The following is a 22,105-nucleotide window of genomic DNA, read 5'->3' as shown; positions in this document are numbered from 1 at the left end:
GTTTAAATTTGGAAAGCCCATGGGGCATTTTGTTGTCAACTCCAGGAAGGCCTTCAAGGTAGTTGAAGCATTGCTCAAAAAAATGAATTTTGACCTAAGGGATGTTTGACATTATGACCCTCATGGTGTCATTTCCAAAAGGAGGGAGAAGATAAAAGATTCAAATTGTGAACATAAGTATAGGCTTGAGATCGAATGGAAAGCTAACCTTGAGTCGTGGCCTATGGATATAGAGATGGAGACTGAGCCTCTAGTAACTAAGGACAAAGCACAAAAGAGGACCATGGACCAAACTTGAGATATAGAGATGGAGGATGTGCATGTAGATAAAAAGGAAAAAACCCAAGAGACATAAGAAGAGTAACTTGAAACGAGGCTAGTGGAAACAAGGCCAGATCAACCGAGTTTCCAAGTGACCTTGGAGGATCCATCACATATTTTTTCCTCATCCTCTTTAGAGGTATCTATTTTAGGTGTAGAAGGAGGTGCAACTGTTACAAGGTCAGGCTGACCTATTGGAAATGTCATTGAAGAAAGAAACAAGAAGGTGAGGGAGGATATGCAGCACCAAATAAAATCTCAATCAGTTCCATACCAGACTAGACAGTTTGCTACTATAGATTTAGAAAGAAATCAGATGAAGTTTTTAGTACAACATCCACTGACATGGTCTATTCCTTCAAGTTCTTAGTTCAAAGGCATGGATGTTTCACTTGATTTAACAAGTGTTCCCCTACTAGACAAGATAAATTTCCACATGTAGGTTGGAGATATGTTATATAGTGATCTCAACAGGAATGCAATGACTATCAGTAAGGCCGAGAATCTACTAGAAAAGGCTGCAACCGGGTTGAAGCAAGAAAGGGATAACGCTAGGGCTCTCCACATGTAGAATGATAACTTCAAGGAGATGGTCATGAAGCTAGGTGTGAACCCAGAGGATAAAATCACTTTCAAAGCCCTCCTTCAAACTTCTCAAAGAGAAATCTAGGAGCTGAGGCATAAGCTGAAGATGCCAGGTAGTGAGGATGCGCGGTCCAAAGAACTTGCACAGGTAGAAGAAGAGAAGTATATCCTAGAAAAAGAGCTCATTGAAAGGAATAATGAAATAGTGGCCCTTAAGCAGCAGGAAGAAAAGTTGCAAATGAGAATAGACTCACATATATATGGAGAGATAGTGCTTGAAGGTCCTCAAAACCCAACTGAACAACTTAGTAACACCATCATTGAGCTCCAATTTTTAGAAGAGGAGCTTAAAACAGTGCAAAATGATTTAGATGCAGCTGAAAGAAGCATAATGCAGAAAGAGAAGCAACTGGATGCTACCAAGACAAATGCATAATTCATCAGTAAGAATCTACAAGAAGAAAACTCATAGATCTCTTAGTTAAAGGAAAAACTGTAAGGAAACATGTCTTTGTTGTAAGCCAAGCAACTGGTCTAGGATGAGATCATTGAAGAGATAAGGAACCACTGGGAGTCTATAACCTTGGTGGATGAACAAAGGATTGTAATAAAATAATATGAAGGATTCATCTTGTCAGCCAAAGAGGAGGGAGAAAATAACTCCCATATTGCCAAAAGGTTCATTCAGTTTGTGAATGAAAGGCCACTCAATGAGATGAGGCCCATAGATGTGGTGGACAGAGTAACTACTATCATGGATATTTCTAAGGTTGTCCAGAAGGAGGAAGCTAGAGTCAAAGTTAAGGAGTACCTAGAGGTGGTATCAAATAATGTGGTTGCCTTCAACATTGAGTTTGAGAGGATTATCAGAGTAGGGTTGCCCAACTGTTGGGACTTTGGGGGAGTGTTGATCTAGTGGGAACAATACAGTCAAAGACTAGTGGAGGCCAAAATAAAAGTAGACTCTTCCAATGATAAGACTGCCACTCTAAAGGTTAAGATCGTGGTAAACTATTTGAAGAGGAATTTTCAGATACTAGGGATGGTAAATACCTTCTTTCATCCTAGATTGAATTACACAGATCTGACCAACCTCAAACTTCCATATGAATGGTTCTTATGGGCTCCTATGATAGCACTAGCACTGTGGAAAAGACGTGAGCAATTCGTCAAACCTCCTATGCTCCAAATTCTCCAACCATCAACGCATCCTCCACAACCTTCCTATCATGACTAGAGATATCGTAGATCATGTCGACTATGACACTTTTATTTCCTGTTTCATATAAATATTTTATTTTCAGTCAATTGGTTAGAATTCAGTTAGTACAGCTGTGCCATGAAGCATGCTGAAATTTTTGTTATGATTATCCTTCGTAATGAAATCAAGAAGGAATATTTTATAACAAGTTCTCCCTCTGAGTTCTGATAAAAATAGTTTTATGAGAGACCAAGGGTTAATAATTTTGGGTTTTCCAAGAGAGAAGTCCTGTCTACTATAAAATGAAATGTATGCTCTGTCGAATATTAATAGAAATTTTGGTTCATATATTCTTATTATTCTTCTCAGATTACATATAATAGTAGTTTCTAGAAGTGTTTTCATGAATTTATGGATTCAGCTAAGCCTAATTTTGATGAAATATGCCTATATTGATATGAAATCTAATCCTTAAAATGTGCTCCATGTATCTTTTCATTCCATTCAATTCTTTATTCCATATATTTCACTTTGAATTTTGATGCATCAGATTCTTAGATTTAATCCCTCTGTAACGAGTTTCCCTCTTATCCAATCCTTCTACCAAATATACTATGATGATTGATAAACTAAAAGTTCATATGATGTTGCTCGTTATGGATCTAATGTTGATGTTTTTGTGTGTAATATCTTGTAAAACACTTTTGCATTTCTCCTCTTAAAGGAAGGTTTTGAATCGAATTTCTCTCAAAATGTTAAGCATTGAGTGTGATATGAATTTCCAACAAATATTTAAGAAACTCATTAAGATGTCCTAGGCACTGGTCTCTTCTCAACCCGGGGTCTGTCTATAATAGCTACATCACCTTCTGGTGTCATTTTCTAGGAAGAATCAGAATATATTCCCTGAGTACGACATTTGTACTCCCTTTGCTAAGGTGAGCATAAAGGGGTGTGGGTTGAATATCTCTCACCTTGGTGACTCCACTATCTAAATTCCATTTTAACCACCTTGGCTTTCAAAAGGCCACAAAATGACTCAAATACTTCAAAACAGAGAACTCCTCCAGTACATGACCCCGAAAGGATAATATCTAGGAGGATTTGGAAGGAAAGAAGCCCTGTTACCCCTGTTCATGTGACCTCTTTTCCATTAGTATCCTCTTCCAGCTCTCAAAAGGTTTTGATAAATTGTTCACATTTTCCCTCCATAGTTTTAGAATATCCTTAGGAAAGTGGTCTACCTTTTAGCACATTCTTCTCAAGATTCAGAAACAAACAATCCTCTGTTATTTCACCCTATTTCTCATTTAATCCCTCCCCTGAAACTTAAGAGGTCAAAGACACAGCCCCACACGAAGTGTGAATAGCTTACCAACCCAGATCTAGTCAGCTGCCACTCATATAACTCCTCTACGAGGACCTATAATAAACCTCCTACCAACTCCCTTGCTCAATATGGTTGTCCCATGCTTTCTCCTAAACAAGTATGCTCCATTGGACTTGACACAACCCTTGAATAGTACGCCACAAGACTATCTTAAGCTCTTTTCAAGATTCATAGGAGAAGGTGGAATTTCAACACAAAGGCATATAGAAATCTTATGTGCATTTGTTGAAAACCTTAATGTGGAACACCTAGATGTGGTGTTAAGACTTTTTGTCTAGTCCCTGAATGGGGAAGCCAAGAAATGGTTTAATTCCATACCAAATTATTCAATCACTACGTGGGAGGAGTTGGAGAATTCTTTCATGAAAAAATGGGGGGAAAAGAGGGACCATGGGTACATCCTAACTAAATTTAATGTAATGAAGAAAAAACATAATGAAGATGTGTCTGAATTAATAAATAGGTTTGAAAAATTATACAATAATCTTCCTACTAAAATCAAATCTCAATAGGTTGTTGCTAAAGTTGTTTTTATTGGGGCTTTGAGCTAGATTTTGGTTTCACTCTCAGAGAAAGGAAGTCTTGCTCCTTGGAGGAGATCAAAATAGATGCTTTAGAAGTTGAAGAAAATTTTACCTCTATCCGGAAGTGGAGAAGGAGAACTGATGATGGAGACAGGAGAAGAGGAAAGGAGGAATACAGTTCCTAAAACCAGGGAAAGGAAACTCAGGAGCAGAAACTCAAGTAAATGAATAAAGTAATAAGAAACCTATTTAACAAGGTGGTGAAACTAGAGTTGGAAAACAAAAACCCTCCTAGACAAATCAACCAGCTTCTAACCAAATTTTCAATCCTCAGTATAGGAGACCTCCCTTGCAGCTCTTGCAAAGGGAGAGAAAAGAGAAACAAGATCACATTTAACATCCATTGTATTTAGAGGATGATCTAGAGGAGCATGTTAAAGAAACTATGGAAGTTTAGGGAAATCAATTCTCTCCTTTTTCTGATGAGGAATATGAAGATGAAACACATGAGGAAGAAGGGGATGATTTGGATGCATGACTAGATGATGGTGATATTGACAACTATTGTAGGAAGTTTTTTGACTTCATGCAAGCACAACTGCATGGGAAATATGATCTTAGATCTTCTAGGAAAAGATCTATAATGCAAGACCAAAATGAGGATTCCTCTCCCTCGAATCCTCCAAAATCAATAGTGAAAGGAAGGAAGCCTCTAGACCAAGCCCCACCCAAAAAGAAAGAGTCTCCACATTCCATTCTCCATAAGACCAAGGTTTCTAAAATAGAAAAGTTTCCTTTAACATCTAGATGAGTCTATGATAAAGAGAAAGAGCTTGTTGATGTTGTCATAACTGATAGAAGCTCTTCTGCCTTTAATATTCGAAAAGAGCTGGAAAAGGTCCAAATATTTGTCCACTTGAATGAACTATTAAAGCAACCTCATTATAAATCCCAGGTGTCTCAGTTCATTTGTCCATCTAGCATAGCTCCTTTGCATGATATTCTGAACATCCAGGAAGAAAGTCCCATGGTTTTATTTGGATGTCATGTTGAGGAACAATACTCTTACATTGCCCCTTTTTATGTTACTTTGGTAGTTCATGAGCTTTTATTACACAACTGCATACTTGACTCATGAGCTTCTCATAGTTTGATTCCATTGCCTATTATGGAGCAATTGGGGTTACAAATAACAATGCCATATAAAGATATGTATTGTTTTGCCTACAAAAGAGTAAAATGTCTAGGGGTGATTAAAGATTTGGTTGTCAATTTAGCCCAGATCCCTGCAAAAGTGTGGTGATGGATATTGTAGTAGCTAATATTTCTACAAGGTTTGATATGATCTTTTCCAAGTTATGGGGGTTTAATGTTGGAGGATCCATCAAATTCGATTTAACATATGCTACTATCCTAGTGCTTGGTGGTGAAGAAAGACAACTTTATAGAGAATCGACGTTTGTGAAGATAATTACAAGAACTGATTGTTCCAATAACGCCCCTGTGTATGGTAAAGAGAAAGAGTTATCCTCCTTCCTACTAGAGGAAAATGAAGTAATCCTAGAGGAAACACAGGTGGAATATTCAGTCCCACTATACCAACAATCACTGGAGTGTGATAAAGTGTGGAAGTTATACTTTGATGGTGCTTATTTTAAGGAAGGGAATGGGGAAGGTGTGTTATTGGTGTCCCCATAAGGTAGCTTGATTCCTATCTCCTTCAAGTTGGAGTTCAAAGCCACTAATAATGTTGTTGAATATGAGACCTTGCTGCTAGGTCTGCAAGCTTCTAGAAATATTAATATTGGGTGCTTGGTTGTGTTTGGAGATTCACAGCTAGTAGTGAAACAGATTAGGAATCAATGTCATTCAAACATCCAAGATTAAAAGCTTTCTGAAATGAGGTATGGGATTTGATTGATAATTTTTTATTAGCCTTCAATATCCAATTCCTTATGAGAGAAAGAAATTGGATGGGTGATTCCTTGACTATAGTTGCCTAAAAATTTAAACCTCCTCAAAATCCACTACTCAGATATGAAGTTGAGGTCAAATGCGGACCTTTAGTACTAGATAATGTCATACAATGGAAGGTGTTTGAAGATGAGGAGCGGATTAAATGCTTCATTGAAATCAACGGATAATTCTTGAATTCAATAATTGACCAAGAATAAGAGAGAGTGATAGATGAAAAATGGGCCAATTGGGAAGAAACCAGTGCATGCCATAATATTTTACAACTGAAGGGTAATATTATTCCCAGGGTTTTGGTTCGCTTCGAAATATTTTCAACTCAAATGATGTGGCTGCCAAGCCAACTTAGAAAGAAATCGAAGAGCAGGTAGAAGACTGCAACATTGTTTCATAAAAGAATCCTCATATAATCAAGTTAGAAAAGGGAGTTCCTCATAAGTATAAACAAAGGTACCTAGACCTTTTCAAAAATTATATGGATGTAATTGCTTGGTATTATGACGATCTAAAAACATTTGATACTGCTATTATTCAAAATAAGATCTTTTTGAAGGGTGGAGTGAAGCCATATAAATAGAATCCTAGGTCGATTAAGCCTCTATTACTCCCCTCTATTAAATAGGAGATAAGGAAGTTGCTCCAGGCCAAAATCATTATACCTTTGAGATATTCAGACTGGGTAGAAAAACTAGTGCCTGTCAGAAAAAAGAATGGATAAATAAGGCTATGTGTGAACTTGCAAAATCTCAAGAAAACCTCATTTAAGGAAAATTACCCTCTACCTAAAATGGATTACATTTTGCAAAAGGTGGTAGGATCTTCCCAGATGTCTATGATGGATGGTTTTTCTGGATACAATCCGGTAGCTGTGCATCCTGAAGATCAAAACAAATTTGCTTTCACCATGCCTTGGGAAATATTTATGTATGCCAGAATGCCTTTTGGCCTTATAAATGCAGAAGCCACTTTCTAGAGCCATGGATATAGCATTTATGGGAGAGCAGGACAAGTTTGGAGTTATTTACCTTGATGATGTCACTATTTTTTCAAATACAAATGAGGAACATATTGAACACCTATGACTCAGTTTTGAGAAATGTCGAAAATATCGTCTGTCTTTAAATCGTAAGAAGTCCCAGTTTTCTCTAAGTGAGGGAAAGTTGTTGGGTTACATAGTTGCAAATGAGGGGGTGAATACTGACCCCAACAGAGTGGAATCCATCAGCAACATCTTATTGCTAGGAAATAATAAAGAGATCCATGTTTTTTTTGGGAATAATCAACTTTTTGAGGAGATTCATACCTAACTATGCTGAGATAGTCAAAGAAATCATAGAGATGTTGAAGAAGGATAAGGAAGTGAAATCGATTGTAGGGTCTCATGAATCATTCTCTAGAATTAAAAATGCTTCTGCAGCAGCCCTTTTATTGGTTAGCCCAGACTATCTAAAACCATTTTTCATTTTTTATTCTTTTTCTCCTCATACAGTGGATCTTGTCATATTGATGGAAAAATAGTGAGGGGCATGAACAACCAATAAAAATTTTCAGTTAGGTGATACAGTATGTTGAGCTAAAGTATAAAATTTTGGAGAGTCAAGCCTATACCTTGGTCAAAGTCCTGAAGGCTTTCAGAATATACATCCTACAATCTAACATAACTGCTTATGTTCCTACAACTGTTGTGAAACAAATTTTGGTTCAAGGTGACAGTGAAGGAAAAAGAAGAAAATGGATTGCTAAAATTTAGGAGTACGACATAGACATAAATCCTACAAAGCTCATCAAGGGGCAACGACTATCTAGAATTCTTTATGAAGCAAACTTCCAAGCATTGGGCATAAATTTATTGGCTAGAGGAGATGGAGAAAGTGGAAATTTGGAGAAACAACAATAGATTGAAACATCAACCCAGAAAATCCAAATGAAGTATGTTGTATCTTAGTGGTGTAAAAATATTGTTCATTATCTCCTTTTTCTAAGGTGCCAAGTGAATTTTGAGAAAATTAAATACATGGTTTTGAGACTGTAAGACTAGAATTTTGTTATCTCAAATGGCCAATTATACTAGAAGGATCCTGTGGGGATTTTTCTTTTGTGTTTGGTTGAGGAAGAAATCCACAAAGTGATGGATGAATTTCATAATTATGTCTGTGGAGGACATTACAGTTGGAGGGCTACAACACACAAGATCCTCAAAGTAGGTTTTTACTGGCCCAAACTGTTCGATGAGGTGCATACTTATGTTCGGGCCTGTGAGAAGTGCCAGAATTTTGCTGAAAAATAAAAATTATCACCTTTTCCTGTAATACATGTTTTTGATGAAGAACCTTTCAGACAGTGGGAGTTAGACTTCATTGGGGAAATGTACCCACCCTCCAACCAACAACACAAGTTGATACTCATATCCACTAATTACTTTACTAAGTGGGTAGAAGAAACCCCATCCAAGCATGCAACTAATGTGGTAGTTATTAAGTTTATGGAGGAAAACATCCTTGCTAGATTTGGTTGCCCCAAGAAGGTTATCACTAACAATGCTCACGTGTTTAAGTAAGCCAAATTTATTGATTTCTGCAAAAATTATAACATTGTAGTAGGCCAGTCCACCACCTATTACCCACAAGTAAATGGATTGGTCAAGTCCTAAGATAAAACCCTAGTAAGGATTCTAAAGAAAACAATATCAGAAAATCATCGGAATTGGAACTCACAACTAAAATTTTCCTTATGGGCCAATATGGTCATCACCAAGAGAGCTACCTGGAAATCCCCTTTCGAGTTCGTTTATGGAAAGGAAATTTTTTTTCCTATACATCTAGCTATGCCAATGGCTAAAATCTTGCAAGACATTGAGGAAGAGCTCAATTCTTTGACTAGAAGGATAAATTAGTTGGTCGAACTTCAAGAGAGAAGGGAATAGGTGTATCAAAATTTAATTAGTTATCAAGAAAAATGAAGTCCTTGTTTGACAAAAAGGAAAAATGCAAATATTTGTAGCCAGGAGATTTAGTAATGAGATGAGATTGCAAGAGGGAAGATAAAGGAAAGCATGGAAAATTTGATCCCCTTTGGTTCGGACCTTTCAGGATTGCTAAGGCAAAAGTGAAAAATACCTTCCTACTGGAAAATATAGAAGGAGAAGTGCCTGCACTACCTATGAATGGGCAGTTTCTCAAGCTTTACTTCCAACACTGAAAGGGTCCACTCCTATTCATTGTAAATATAGTGAGCCATTTGTAAATAACCATCACTGCTTTCTATTTTCTATTTTATGTTTTTGTTTTATGAAAATCTGAATGTAATTACTCCATGCCCAAGGAGTAAGGCACTAATCTGTAGGTTCTTAGTGCATTGTATCCAATACACTGTCCCCAGTTGGAGCCAATGTTGTTACCCTTAATCATCATTTTCAAGAAATTGATAGATCAGAGTTAGGGCTCAGATCCAAAAATGCCTTTAAAATCAGCTTCTAAATCACTAGTAAAGCCCCCTAAGTCAAAAGATAGTTAAATCAATCATGGGGCCCACTATGAGGGCCTAGAGCTATAATGGAAGGTCTAAAATAATATAAGCTTATCACGAGACCCCTATCAGCAAAGAACGAAAGATAGAGGGGTGTTTTTACATAGGCATGCATTGTTGGTTAAATGTCAAACAGTTTCTGGGCAGATCACCATCCATTCACGCTCGACCACCCCCTAGAAGCATTTTGGAGGGGTAACCTACTCAAGCGATAAACAAGTACTGCTCTCAGAATTGAAAATTCATATCTAGATCTAATGGTCTAGATCCGTTTCGGGGGGAGAGCATGGGGTCTGACCTCCCACTACTTGACCTATTGGAGGATGGAGCGAGTGGGGACCACGCGCCATGTCGGCCAATTTGCGAGCATATTTTCAGTTGAGTGCGGATTCAAAAGTAAAATGGTAACTTCAGTTGTCCCCCTTCCTATCCACATGTCCCCTCCATTGCCCAATCTCACCCAACCACATGTCCCTCCCATGATGTCATCCCCCAAATCAGCTAACCGTTGCCCCTGCTCCATTTATAAAATCCTTCCCGCCCTGCATTTTCAAATTTTTTTCTTAGCTACCGACAAAAGCTCTGCCGCTAGTCGCCTGTCCAGAACACCTTTCAAGCTCTCAACTAGCCAAGTAAATCCTCTCAACGTCATTGTCAACCCGCTCCATGAAAACTAGCTAACTTGTCGCTCCTGTCCACATATAAATTTCTCAAATACTCATGGACACGGAGCCACAAACTGTTGATCCTTCTTGTTCCTACCACCTTTATAACCTTCCTTTTGACCTATATGGAAACCATGGCAAGGTTGAAGACCCATTTCGAGTCGTTTACTCTGGCCTATATTATCAAATTACACCCGTTGTGCACCATTTTCCTACTTCATCTCCTGGTTAGTCAAAACCTTTATTGACAAGAAGAATAGCTTTGTTTCCCCCTCTGGGGCCAAAATCCTCGAAGTAACCCCAGAGCTATTCAAAAGGCCCTGGTTTACCCCAGTTCTCCAGAACCCCAACAATTTATTGACATCACACTATTTTATCATTACTCTATCCTCCCGGCTAATGAGCAACAATATTTCCTGCAGATGGTCATGGCCCCTGGCCTACAAGCTATTCTTGTCGCCGACATCTTCCCTATCACCCTCTTTGTTGAACCCATCCAACCCATTATATCCATAATTTCCCATCTGTTGGGGGATGAGGATGCTAACATAGTAAACAAAGCCACCCTAGGTTTTTTAAGGCAAATGATGCAGCCTTGCCACCTATTTGATATTCCAGCTTACCTATCTGAGACCATAAGATTTCAGGTGCACCACTTTTCTACCACATCCTATTTCAGTTACTATTCTTTGTTGCTCAATTTGTTTGTATATACTACTATGGATGATTTTGAGTGCCTGGGCCTCAGCTTGGTGGATGGAAATAAGCAAAGAAAAGTTCTGTTCGACTTGGACATTGCTGATAGAAAGAGGCCAGATTATTATGGTTACTCTCAGTTTATATCAACTTATATGGCCATTTCATATAAGATTATCCATGGTTTTTCTCCCCCGAGGGTTCTCCCCCAACAAAGACAGATTCTCCAGCTTACAAAGACACTAGGGTAGGGGATTGGTACATTTTTGAGGATCACACCGAGATCAAGGTTTATGGGTATGAAATTCCCCCTTACCATCTAGCCTTGTTCATGCCCATGAGGATATTTTCTCTAGAATTCATCACGCGAAGCCTCCATGCGAACCAACTCCACTTTGTCTCTGCAAAGAAGGAACATATGTTTAAAGTGGGAAAGCTTGTGGGGCCTTTTGTTGTCAACTCTAGGTAGGCCATCAAGGCAGTTGAAACATTTCTCAAAAAAATGAATTTTGACCTAGGTGTTGAAAATGCAACAAGATGATGGAGCTTAGTGAAAAGAAGTCGCCTTCACTAAGTGGGCCCGTAGGCTATTTTTGGCGCAAAGTCTATTTTTAGACATATGGATCATGGTCTATGAGTTGTAGGATGCTATTTGTGGATGATTGGTCATGTTGGTAAAAATAGATGGACTTCTATTTTTAGACATATGGGTGGAGTCTATTTTTAGACTGCTAGGCTAAAAATAGAACAGTCGAATATTATTAGCTCTTAATAATATTTGGACTATAAACATTATCTTATTCTCTTGCAGCACTTCAGTTCGAGCTACAGATATGGCACATGAAACTGCCAGAAGGAAATACACTTTTCTTATGGGTCAGTTGAGCTATTGCATGATGGACTTCAGTTAGAACTCAAGTGATTGAGTTTGGTGGAGTTGATTGAGGAGTTGATGGAGTTGTGTTTAGTTTGACTTAGTTGAACTAGTTGTATTTAGTCTAACTGCAGAATACAATAGTGATGAGTGATGTAAATTAATTGTTAATTAATTCACTAATTATTAACTCATAAATCAACTAAAGAATACATCAGTTAACTCAGTGCATGGACAGTTCAATGGAGACAAGTGTTAGAGGTGAGTGAAAGGGCAAGACAGCTGTCAGTTGTGACTATAGTTTTGCATGAGATTTGCACAATCAATGGATTGAGTATTGCCAATGAGGATTGTGTGGTTCAGCCAAGGGAAATACGAGTTTGGATCAGCCATTATCATCCATTCTCATGCAGGATTTCACAGTGGAGGTAGGCAAGCAGCGGAGGAGATTTGAACCTGTGATTGATTCAGATTTGAGCTAGTTTGTGTGTAACGGGTGGAGATAGTACTGAGTAGTTGCGAGGAGTATTGTACTATGTATTGTTTTTTTTTTCTAGGCTAAGACTAAACTAAGTACCCACGGGGAATTGAACCAGTGACCTATCGCAAGGAGTGTCTTAACAGCGCACCCATTCACCGTCAATCCAAAGCCCCCTGGGCATTGTACTATGTATTGTTACATGTTCTCAATCAATATAATATACAGATAGTTGGGGGTTTTCAGCTGTATGCTTTCCCCGTGATATACTGTGTTGATATGTGTGATTGATGCTTCAATGTGCGCATGCGATTATTTCTAAATACTGCAAATTGATGATCAATAGTAGAGGAGGTTATATATTATGCATGCATTCCACAAATAGTGTATAATCAGGATAATCTCTGTGAATAAGTGTCATATTATTCAAAATTTTTACATGGTACCAGAGCAGAGTTGATCATCAAATCTATTATTCAGAAAGTGATTACATTTTATTTCTTCAGGCAAAGTCTGTAATCGGGCCAGGTAGCCTCTGGATTCATCCTTCTTTTGGAAGGTGAGATATCTGGTAAAAGCCCATACAGTCAATCTCTGTATGAGAAATACTTTATTCTCACGAATTTTAGATCAGAAGTGGTTGAGTTTTGAGCTGGTGGAATTCGAATTTGCAACAGTGGTTTCTTGGTGTCAAAGTTGAAATGTCTTTCAACGGATTGCGATTGGAGTATGCTCTTGAAGGCAGCTTGAATGATATTGCATGGAAAGACAGAATGGAGGTGGTGTTAGATGACAATGGACTGAAGGAGTTCATAGATGCTGAGGTCCCAAAGCCTACTGATGCTGCTCACGTTGAGGCTTGGCAAAAGAAGACAACAAAGTGTCGAAGGATTCTGTTGGAGGGCGTGAAGGATCACATTGTATCCAGCCTGCATGGAAAGGCTTCTCCATACTTGATGTGGAAAGCGTTGACAAATTTATTCCAAAGCAAGAGCAACTAGAGGAAGTTGGTGCTCAAGGATAAACTCATAAAAATTAAGTGTGAGAATGGAGACAATATGCCCAAGTATCTCACGAAGTTCACCCAATGCCGGGATGAGATGGGAAGTGTGGGGGTGACTGTCGATGATGAGGACTTGGTGAGCTTGGCTCTCCTTGGTCTTCCGAAGAGTTTGCATTCCTATCAGGACTCTGTCAATGGTCGGGAGAAATTGCCAGGATGGGAGAGACTTTGGTCGGATCTTGTGCAAGAGGAGATCAGGCGGCATACCAGGGACATGTCTTCATCAAAGGCATCTGATGAAGAAAATTGCGCTTTGGCTGCCAAAGCAAAGAAGGGGAAGGAGAAGGTTTCTCTTTCTGAATCCAGTCCTTCCAATGATGGGAAGAAGGTTGAAAAATCGAAAGTGTGATGCTTTCGTTGTCATGAGGTGGGCCATTATGCTACAAATTGTCCACGGAGGAAATCCAAGAAGGGATCTGGGGAAGGATCTGAAGGTGAGGCACTTGCTTCACAGTTTGAGTTGGATTTCACACTCTTTGCATGCATGGTTTTATCCATGGTGGGAAGTGGTTGGCTTCTTGATAGTGGAGCTTCTTTCCACATGACCGGTGACAAGAGTCTGTTCAGTACTTTGGAGGAGAATGATCTCCAGATACTCATAGCGATGGGTAATGATGAAAAGTATAGTGTCTCAGGTGTAGGCATGGTTATTTTTCAAAGGGAGCATGGAGCTCGCCTTACCTTGACCGATGTCAAGTATGTACCAAGACTGAAGAGAAACTTGGTGTCGATCGCGATGCTGGAAGACAGAGGCTATGTTGTAGTCTTCAGTAAGGGAAAGGTTTTCCTTAGACACATCATCACTAGACAGGTGAAGCATATTGCTTCATGGGTCAAGAACCTGTATGCTCTTGAGGTTCAAGATGCATGCAAAGCCTTGAGCAGCGAGGCAACTGATGGATACTTGGTGGTTAAGAGGGAGCGTATATTACCTCTCAACATGCAGAGGTAGAAGAAGTCTCAGACGATTGTGGAGGAGCCACAATTGGTGTAGGAACTTCAGGAGGTTATGGAGCAGCCACAACAAGCGAAGCTGAGTGGAGATCGAGTAGAGACATCTACTCATGTAGAGACCTCCAGTAGGGGGAAACTTTGAGCTAGGTGGGCTAAGGGATCGCATGCAGCCATACCTCTAGGTAGGAGGTGGGGTGATGTGGATTGATTGTCCCAAGGAGGAGGGGCAGGATCCTTGAGGTACCCAACCTCTTGGAAGAGACCTTGCTATGGGAGCCTCGATGTGGAGTAGCAGGAACTGACTGATTGGGTAGAGACAGATGCAGATGGAGCGGCAGAGAGAGTGACAGTGCAAGGAATCCCAGGACAGTACATAGCTAGCAGACTACAGCAATGCGAGAGGCACAAGTGTTTTGCACAGTGTTAGGTGGCATAGAGAGGTGTGCAATGGTGCGAGATGCATGGAGATGTTGTAGTAGCACAGATGTCAGAGAGGGAGCACTTGTTAGTAGCAGGTAGAGCTTCAACATCAGAGTATGTTCCTAGCCCAATAGAGTGGTTAGTTGGGAGTGTTTTTGTTCCAAGTGTTGTTGGAGCAAATGGATCGGGCAAATGTGTTGCATGTAGAACATTCTAGAGTTGCAGGATAGGGTTTGCAGATAATCCATATCTTGTTGAGAGGGAGTGTTGAAAATGCAAAAAGATGATGGAGCTTAGTGAAAAGTAGTCGCCTTCACTATGTGGGCCCATAGGCTATTTTTGGCGCAAAGTCTATTTTTAGACATATGGATCATGGTCTATGAGTTGCAGGATGCTATTTGTGGATGATTGGTCATGTTGGTAAAAATAGATGGACTTCTATTTTTAGATATATGGGCGGAGTCTATTTTTAGACTGCCAGGCTAAAAATAGAACAGTCGAATATTATTAGCTCTTAATAATATTTGGACTATAAACATTATCTTATCCTCTTGCAGCACTTCAGTTCGAGCTATGGATGTGGCACATGCAACTGCCAGAAGTAAATACGCTTTTCTTATGGGTTAGTTGAGCTATTGCATGATGGACTTCAGTTAGAACTCAAGTGATTGAGCTTGGTGGAGTTGATTGAGGAATTGATGGAGTTGTGTTCATTTTGACTTAGTTGAACTAGTTGTATTTAGTCTAACTGCAGAATACACTAGTGATGTGATGTGAATTAATTGTTAATTAATTCACTAATTATTAACTCATCAATCAACTAAAGAATACATCAGTTAACTCAGTGCATGGACAGTTCAGTGGAGACAAGTGTTAGAGGTGAGTGAAAGGGCAAGACAGCTGTCAGTTGTGACTATAGTTGTGCATGAGATTTGCACAATCAATGGATTGAGTATTGCCAATGAGGATTGCGTGGTTCAGCCAAGGGAAATACGAGTTTGGATCAACCATTCTCATGTAGGATTGCGCAGTGGAGGCAGGCAAGCAGCGGAGGATATTTGAACCTGTGATTGATTCATATCTAAGCTAGTTTGTGTGTAATAGGTGGAGATAGTACTGAGTACTTGCGAGGAGTATTGTACTATGTATTGTTACATGTTCTCAATCAATATAATATATAGATAGTTGGGGGTTTTCAGCTATATGCTTTCCCCGTGATATACTATGTTGATATGTGTGATTGATGCTTTAATGTGCGCAAGCGATTGTTTCTGAATATTGAAAATTGATGATCAATAGTAGAGGAGGTTATGTATTATGCATGCATTCCGCAAATAGTGTATAATCAGGATAATCTCTGTGAATAAGTGTCATATTATTCAAAATTTCTACAGTAGGGGATGTTTGGAATTATGACCCTCATGGTGTCATTTCCCAAACGCGGGAGAAGATAAAATCTTCAACTTATGAACATGAGTATAGGCCTGAGATCGAATGGAAAGCTAATCTTGATTCGTGGCCTACGGATATCGAGATGGAAACCAACCCTCCAGTAACCAAGGAAAAAGAACAAAATAGGATCATGGACCAAAGTGGAGAGACAAAGATGGACGATGTGTATGCAATTAAAAAAGGAAGAAACCTAAGAGACAAAACAAGAGGAACCTCAGACTAGGCTAGTGGAAACAAAGCCAGATCAACTTGGTTTCCATGTGACCTTGGAGGGTCCATCACAAATTTTTTTCCTCTTCCTCTTCAGACATAGCTCTTTTAGGTGCAAAAGTAAGTGCAACTGTTACAGGGTCAAGATGGCCTACTCGAAAGGCCATTGAAGAAAGAAACTATAAGGTGAGGGAGGAGATGCAACAACAAATGGAATCTCACTCAATTCCATACCAGACCAAACTGTTGGCTGCTATGGATTTAGAAAGAAATCAGATGAAGTTTTCAATACAACATACACTAGCACAGTCTTTCCCTTCAGGTTCTCAGTTCAAAGCCTTATATGTTCCACTGGATTTAACAAGTGTTCCCCTTCTAGATAGGATAAATTTCCACATGCAGGTTGGAGATATGTTATATAGTGAGCTAAAAAAGAATACAATGATTATTAGCAAGGCCGATAATTTGCTGGAAAAGGCTGCAACCATGTTGAATCAAGAAAGATCCAACTCGAGGGCTCTCCACATGCAGAATGAGAACTTCAAGGAGATGGTAATGAAGCTATGTGTGATCCCAGAGGATAAAACCACTTTCGAAGCCCTCCTTCAAAGTTCGTAAACAGATATCCAGGAGCTAAGGCATAAGATGAAGATGCCAGGTGGTGAGAATGTACAGTCCAATGAACTTGCACATGTAGAAAAAGAGAAGGAGATCCTAGCCAAAGAGCTCATTGAAAGGAATAATGAAATAGTGTCCTTTAAGCAACACACAACAGAGCTACAAATGAGAATAGACTCACATATTTGTCCAGTGATAGTGCCTGGAGATCCTCAAAACCAAATTGAACAACTCACTAAGACCCTCACTGAGCTTCAAATTTTGGAAGGGGAGCTTAAAAGGGTACATAACGATCTAGATGAAACTCAAATAAGCATAACACAGAAAGAGAAGCAGTTGGAGACTACCAAGACAAATGCAGAAATCATCAGTAAGAATCCACATGCAGCAAACCAGGGGATCTTTGTGTTAAAGGAAACATGTCCCTGCCGCAAGCCAAGAAACTGGTCTAGGATGACATTATTGAAGAGATAAGGAACCACAGGGAGTATATAACCTTGATGGATGAATGGAGGAATGTAATCAAAGATTATGTAGGTTTCATCCTATCAGCAAAAGAGGAGAGAGAAAAGAACTCCCGGATTTCCAAAAGGTTCATTCATTTTGTGAATGAGAGGCCACTAAGTGAGCTAAGGTCCATAAATGTGGTGGAAAAATTAACTGCTATCATGGGGATTTCTAATTTTTTACAAAAGGTGGAAGCTAGATTCAAATTTGAGGAGTACTTAGAGGTGGTAGCAAATAACAGGGCTACCTTCAACACTGAGTTCGAGAGGATTGTCAAAGTAGAATTTTCCAGCTGTTGAGACTTTTGGGGAGTGTTAATCTAGTGGTAACAATATATTCAAAGAGTAGTGGAGGCTAAAATAAAAGCAGAATCTTCCCATGAGAAGACTCCAAATCTTAAGGGTAAGACCTTGGTAAACTATCTGAAGACGTATTTTCAGTTGTTGGGGATGGTAAAGACCTTGTTTCATTCTAGACTAAATTACATAGGTCTGACCAACCTAAAATTGCATATCAATGGTTCTTGTGGGCTCCTCTTCCAGTGCGAACATTGCGGCAAAGATGTGAGAAATTTGTCAACCCTCCTGTGCTCCAAATCATCGAACCATCAATGCAACCTCTGCAATTTGCCTATCGTGACTAGAGATACTGCAGATCGTGTTGACTATGACACTTTTATTTCCTATTTTATATAAATATTGTATTTTCATTCAGTTTGTTAGAATTCAGTTACTATAGTTTTGCCACAAATCACAACGAATTTTTTGTTATGATTATCCTTTCTAATGAAATAAAGAAGGAATATTTTATAACGAGTTCTCCCTTTGAGGCCCTATAAAAACAATTTTATGAGACTGAACCAAGGGTTCAATTTTTTTTTTCCAAGAGAGAATTCATGTCTACTGTCAATTAAATGTATGCTCTATGGAATATTAATACAAATTTTGGCGATTCTGGTTCATCTGAATTTGTAGTATGTTCTCTTTCTGTGTTTGTTCCATATGTTCTTATTATTCTTCTCAGATTACATGTAATAGTAGTTTCTGGAAGTGTTTTCATGAATTTATGGATTCATCTAAGTCTAATGTTGATGAAATATGCCTATATTGATATGAAAGCTAATCCTTAAAATGTGCTCCATGTATCTTTGCATTCCATTCAATTCTCTACTTCATCTATTTCCCTATGAATTTTGATGCATACGATTCTTAGATTTAAGGCATGTGTATCGATTTTCCCTGTTATCCAAGTCTTATACCAAATATACTATGACAACTGATAAACTACAAGTTCATCTGATGTTGGTTGCTATGGATCTAATGTTAATGGTTCTATGAGTAATCGTTTTCATTATGCTTTTGCATTTCTCCTCTTAAGGAAGGTTCTGAATCGAATTTCTCTCAAAATTTTACACTGAGTGTGATATCAATTTCCCGAAAATAATTATGACAGTCATGAAGATGTCCTAGGAACCAGTCCCTTCTCAACCTAGGGGATGTCTTTAGGAGCTACAAAAGTTGGCATTAGTAAATGTGGTTGATATACGTCGAAGGCGTATAAAACTATGTAAAACCCTTGGGTTTATATTAAACCGAAGGATTAATATTATAAACTCTATGACTAATATCATACCCTAGGAATATGAACCCTTAGATTAATCAAATTAAGATATTCATATTATAAACCCAAGGGAATAAAAAACCTAAGGGATTAATACTAAAAACCTAAGGAATTATAAACCCGAGTGAGTAATATTATACCTGATGGATTAATATTAAAAATGAAAGTATATAAACCCTAAGATAAATATTATAAACGCTAAAATAAACATGGTTGAACATGTTTTACCTTGGTTGATTTTCATATTGAGACAATCTTTGTCACAATGCGATGTTGGACCATGGTTGATTTTTTTATTGAGACAATATTTGTCACAATTTGACAATGGGTTGGACCATGGTTTACCATGATTATAAACCCAAGGGATTTATATAAAACCTAGGATTAATATTATAAACCTTATGAATAATATTATACCCTAGAAATATTGACCTTTAGATTAATAAACCCAAGGCATTAATACTAAATCTCCAATGGATTATAAACCCAAGAGAATAATATTAAACCCAAGTGATTAATATTATAAACCCAAGGTATATAAACCCTAAGATAAATATTATAAACCCTAAAATAAATATGGTTGACCATGGTTGATTTTAATATTGAGACAATCTTTGTGACAATGTGATGTTCAACCATGGTTGATGATGGCTGACTGTGGTTGATTTTCATATTGAGAGAATCTTTGTCACAACGTGAAGTTGAACAATGGTTGACCATGATTATAAACCCAAGGGATTTACATTAAACCCAAGGAATAATAACATAAACCTAATCAATAATATTATACCCGAGGAATATGAACCCTTAGATTAATAAACCTAAGGGATTCATATTATAAACCCAAGGGATTAATACTCAAAACCAAAGGGATTATTAACCCAAGGGATTAAAAACCCAATGAAATAATATTAAAACCAAGGAATTAATATTATAAACCCAAATAAATATTATGAAACCTAAAATAAACATGGTTTACCATGGTTGATTTTCATATTGAGACAATCTTTGTCATAATACGACGTTGGACCATGGTTGATTTTCATATTGAGATCATCTTTGTCACAATGTGACATTATACCATGGTTGACCATGATTGAAAATGGTTTACAATGATTGACAATGGTTGGCCATGGTTGATTTTCATATTTAGACAGTCTTTGTCACAATGTGATGTTGGACCATCATTGAGCATGTTTGACAATGATTATAAACCCAAGAGATTTATATTAAACCCTAGGATTAATATTATAAACCCTATGAATAATATGATACCCTAAGAAAATGAACCCTTAGATTAATAAATCCAAGGGATTGATATTATAAACCCAACCTTTACATGCGTTGTTAATTTCTATACAACCCTAGTCATAGACTTCTTTGTGATTTGTATCCATTGATCTACAATTAATCACATTTGCATTCATTTGTTCTAATATTCCCAAAGAAATACAATACCACTTTTTATCATGCCACATGTCTTTATTCACTCCCTTTCCCAACTTAATAGAACCAGGCCCATTAAAGCTAGTGGCGTGTCCTTTTCTCTATGGAATAAAATCTTGAACCGACCTGCCATGTCAATTTTATTTGTGTTAAAATGTAAGTTAGTATTTACATTCATGAAAAGTGATAAAACACACACACACACACACACACACACACACACACACACAGATATATATATATATATATATATATATTTAATAAAAAAATTCATACTCTACTATACCCTTTTATATGTGCTTAGTGTGCTTTAAGTTGTGATTAAAATTTACAATATTTTTTTATTATAAACACTTCTAAGTAAATCGAGTTATTAATACAAAATAATTATAAGAGAAAAGGAAGTGTTCTATGTGTAAAGATGAAGCGAGTGCTTCATGTGATGTATGATGCCACATAACAGGTATATCTTATCCCATATACAACCCTTTCTCAAATGCCATGATTTTAATGAGACCTGCACTGCTAAAAGGAGTGCACTGTGCAGGTATAGTGGAGGATGAAAATGGGGCAAGAAGGAAACCTGTAAAATCCATAATTTTATTGAAGATGAAAAGCTCCCAGTTACAGATAACCACTTATTAAAGGCATATTATTATTCCTAACACCATTATTGTTCCATCAATGAACTGTGCCATCTTGAGAAGATCGGAAAATGTCGACAACAAAATCCACATTGCACTGAATAGTCAACTGATCACCTAATGTTGAATGCATATTCCACGTGTCACATTGAACAGACAACTCCCCTTTCAAATGGAAAAGTAAGAAAATAATAATAACATTTTTATGGGGACTCACAAACTATCATCAACCATGTTCTGTGCTGCGTAAAAATTAGACAACCACAACTACATGGATGGCTCAGGTAAATCGATACCCTATGGGGTCTTTCAGGGACCCAACTATTCAGCATATAGGAAGGTTGTTTAATCAAAATGCTGACAATATGTCCAAGAATGGAATACTAGATACTTTGGACGAATGCACATTAAGATAAGGATGGGTGGCACCATACTAGATGTTGGTGTTCTACCTCTCCTAGAATAGTTTCCTCTTGGCTGTGATATTTGAAGGTTGGATAGCTGGTGTTCTACCTCTCCCATGATAGCTTCTTCTCGGCTGGGATTTTTGATATTAGACATGCATTTATGTTTTAGCTAAATATGGTGCAATGATGGAATGATAGATTTGGTATTGTAGGACATGGAAGAATACTTGATGGATGTAATATTTTTCTGATGTTACTAAACTTTCATATGATGTTTTAATTAGGTACAAATAGAACTATATGTTTTTTTTGGGAGATCGGATTATATGTTGTTGGTTCCTATGTATATGCATTGTATATAACTTGGATATATGTATTTTTTTCCTCTAATATATATAAAAAAATCACATTTTTTCTTACTGAAAAAAATAAGAAGCAAATGATAATAACAATTAAAATTCAAAAAAATCAGCACCAAGTAACGTCCAGAGGACACGATGATAATCTTTTCCAATTTTTGACAAATTACAA

Source organism: Pinus tabuliformis, chromosome Q (genome assembly GCF_031772625.1).
Source record: "Pinus tabuliformis cultivar Carrire ecotype Pingquan chromosome Q, CPIR1, whole genome shotgun sequence".
Classification (NCBI taxonomy): Eukaryota; Viridiplantae; Streptophyta; class Pinopsida; order Pinales; family Pinaceae; genus Pinus; species Pinus tabuliformis.
Note: the sequence above shows the minus strand (reverse complement) of the source record.